The sequence below is a fragment of the Bolinopsis microptera genome, chromosome 12 (assembly GCF_026151205.1).
Source record: "Bolinopsis microptera isolate Bmic1 chromosome 12, MBARI_Bmic_1.0, whole genome shotgun sequence".
NCBI classification, from domain to species: Eukaryota; Metazoa; Ctenophora; class Tentaculata; order Lobata; family Bolinopsidae; genus Bolinopsis; species Bolinopsis microptera.
The window spans coordinates 7,105,583-7,109,072 of NC_087083.1; positions in this window are offsets into that span (position 1 = coordinate 7,105,583).

A 3,490-nucleotide genomic window follows, 5' to 3' on the forward strand; every position below is an offset into this window, starting at 1 on the left:
TGTATTTGCAGTTTCAGACAAACTCAAGGATAGAGGCACCAATAATGCTATTGCAAACTTTCACCAGAAAGAAAAAGTGGCATGTTCTAATCTCTGTTACTATACAATGCAAATGTATGTTGTAGGCTCTTTATAATTATTAAATCAAAAGAGCAAATAATTTAACTTGTATCAGCCTCCCCTTTATGAATTATATTGTCGAAGAGATGCAAAGAGTGATACATCACGAACCAAACATAGAAGATAAATCTTATGTATGGAATAGTTTCAGCAAGGCAATAACAAAGAAAGCCATTTTTAATTGCATCTAATTTAAAGCCGTATTAATCTAGGAAAACACAATGCGAGAACAATATGTGAAGGATCGATCATCGAACGTTTAATATTTCTTTCGACTCATCCATTAAATGGGAAGGCATTTTGTGAGACTTCGGAGAGTTTATTCCAAGTGTCCTTGACCACACTTTTGAATGAATTCTTTGATGTCGCCCGATCCTGCTCCTACTACCTACGCAAGAATATACCATTATCATCAGCTAACTTACTTATTGCTCAATGTACAACCCAATTTGAACTTTAGGCCTAAAGAATGCAATGTACAGGTCTCTACAAGTTTCAACACTCAACCTGTCCAGTACAGTGTGATCTACTGTCATTAGTAATGCATCGCGTTTTCACATACAACATAGCCATGTGTACGTCTACGCGTACTGCGTGACGCTCTGCTGCAAGCGAGAGGGCTCTGGTTAGAGCAACATCGCGTTGACGGATTTAACTCGTTTAAATTTCTTCGAAGTAGCGTGCGCCGCTTTCTTCTCGATTTCTTTTCTTGCCCGATGGCAAGTGCTACGAAGTAGCGCGCGCCGGGCCAGACCATTAACAATGGTCAATACATTGCGCTACAACACATTGCGCTACAATACATCGCGCTACAAGCATTAACTTATTATATATATATTAAAAGTTACTCATTTTACTGATTTGTGATTTGGTTTGGGTGTTAACTTACCCAATTCAATCAGTCCACCAATTTATTGTGATTTAAACTTGTTTCTTCAAAGTAACGCGCGCCGCTTTTTTTCTTAAATTGTTGTTTTCTTGACGCTAGGTAATTGGCAACGTGCTTTTAAATAGTGTATGCTGTCGTGCGCTGCTTAGTTAGTCGATTATTAACAGGTGATGCTCGTAAAATATTTGTTTCAAAAACCGTCGACGAGTCCAACTTTGTAGCGCGATGCACTACTGGGTCGCGCGCGCGCATCCAATAATGCTTCTCGCAACCGTATGCAGATCGGCGAGATGCGAAGGATTGACATCGTGAATCAAAGTCCAACTCAGCGCGCGTCCTGGTAGGTTATAAACCTACAACATACAAGTTAAACTTAACACTATACTAGGCTTGCTGCGCTAATCTAAAGCTAGATCTATTGCTTACTTTTCTCACTTGGATGACTTCGCCGCTACGACAACGACGCGCCGCGCAAACTAGCATTTTTGCTTCCCATGATCGTCGATCGTTGCTTTGCTTCGCAAAGCAACGATCTCAATACAATGGGTTGACATTGTCAATCAATTTTCTCACTCATGTAAAAGAAGCTTATAAAAATAAAGCTGCGCACGTCATTGCACATTGGTCATATCAGGGATCGGGGTGCCAAGTAATTAACACTGGACAAGTCCTAGTCGTCAATTAACGGGTGATACTCGTAAACTATTTGTTCCATATATTAGGACCGTCGGGCGTCGACGAGTCCAACTCGGCGCGCGTACCCTGGTAGGTTGTAAACCTACAAGTTATCATGTCACTTACCTGGGGACCCCTTGTATCGCGTGGTGACCCTTCACATAGCCATGTGCCTACGCGTACTGCGGTCGCGCGCTACTGCAAGCGAGAGGGCTCTGGTTTGATTCACGATGTCAATCCTTCGCATCTCGCCGATCTGCATACGGCTGGTTGCGAGAAGCATATTTGATGCGCGCGCGACCCAGTAGTGCATCGCGCTACAAGGCTCTGGTTAGAGCAATGGTGACCCCCACGGTCGTTTCACACTGTATCGTCTTCGACGATACATGGGGAGCCGCGCACTTCGTGCGCGGCGGGTCATACAACGTATGACAAGGGACCCCAGGCTATTATGTTCATTAACATAGGGATTAGGCGGAATGACAGGCTGAGCGCGGCCCAGTAACCCCCCGTAAGCATATGAAAATCCCCTCCCCTTCGTCTGATTTGTATCACGTGTGACCCCCTGTATCGTCTTCGACGATACAGGGGGAGCCGCGCACTTCGTGCGCGGCGGGTCATACAACGTATGACAACGTCTGATTACGTAATATAATTATATGAACGACCCCAATGGACCTCGCCGCGAATAATTAATAACGCTTCTTCATGCAATCAGAAGAATCAATGTTTGATGTTAGATCTCTCTGGACTCTGCTCTCGAGTGCACACAGGTTGACCATTGTCATGTTAATGGTCTGACCCGGCGCGCGCTACTTCGTAGCACTTGCCATCGGGCCATTTCGAGAAGAAAGCGGCGCGCGCTACTTCGAAGAAATTTAGACGAGTAACATCCGTCAAGCACACAGGCTATACTGGTTCCGTAACTAACAAATTAAAAGGTAGTAGCTGAGAATTTAATAATAATAGCAGTTGCAGTATTTCTAATTTCTAAGCGTAATAAATAAACTGTAAACATTTGATCAGTATATTACCTGGGGACCCCAGGCTATTATGTTCATTAACATAGAAGAATAGAGATTAGGCGGAATGACAGGCTGAGCGCGGCCCAGTAAATCAGTATAATAATATCATTATTCTGTTACTAATATTATAACATAATTGTAAACTTCGAGTGTGTTTAATCACTTAATACATGTTACAGTCTATTTTGAATACGAGAATTTTCTAAAATATTACCTATCCTTTCAGTCAGTCTCTGTCTATCGCTCGATTGTCTCTCAAGAAGCTTAAAAAGAGTACCGCGCATACAGCATAGCCATAGGGAATGGTGCGCCAGGTATTATCCAAATGTAATCTAAAATAAGGCATGCGCCCCTGTTTTGGTCACGTGACAAGGCCATACAAGAATTTAGTTCAAATTTCTTGCTATGGTTTTGGCAACTGTTTGGGTTAGGGATTGGATAGGCTTAAAGTTATTGTTAAGGTTGGGTTTATAATAGAGGTTATAATGGTTTTGGATGGAGGATTATCGGCGCTCCCACTATAACATTGCTCGCCCAAATTTTAAGAAAATTCTTGTGAAAAGGCCCTAAGGGTATGAACGTTAGGGTTATGGATAGCTTTGGGGTTATGGTTAGGATTAGGGTTTATGTAAACAGTAAAACCGTTTTGTTCTGCTGCATGCTGCAAAACCAATCGGTCATCAGTCAGAGCAGAAAGAACAGTCACGTGATAACGAGCGTAAAGTGATTAATCATCACCCAATAACATTTAACATAAAACCTAACAATTAAAATCTGAGGA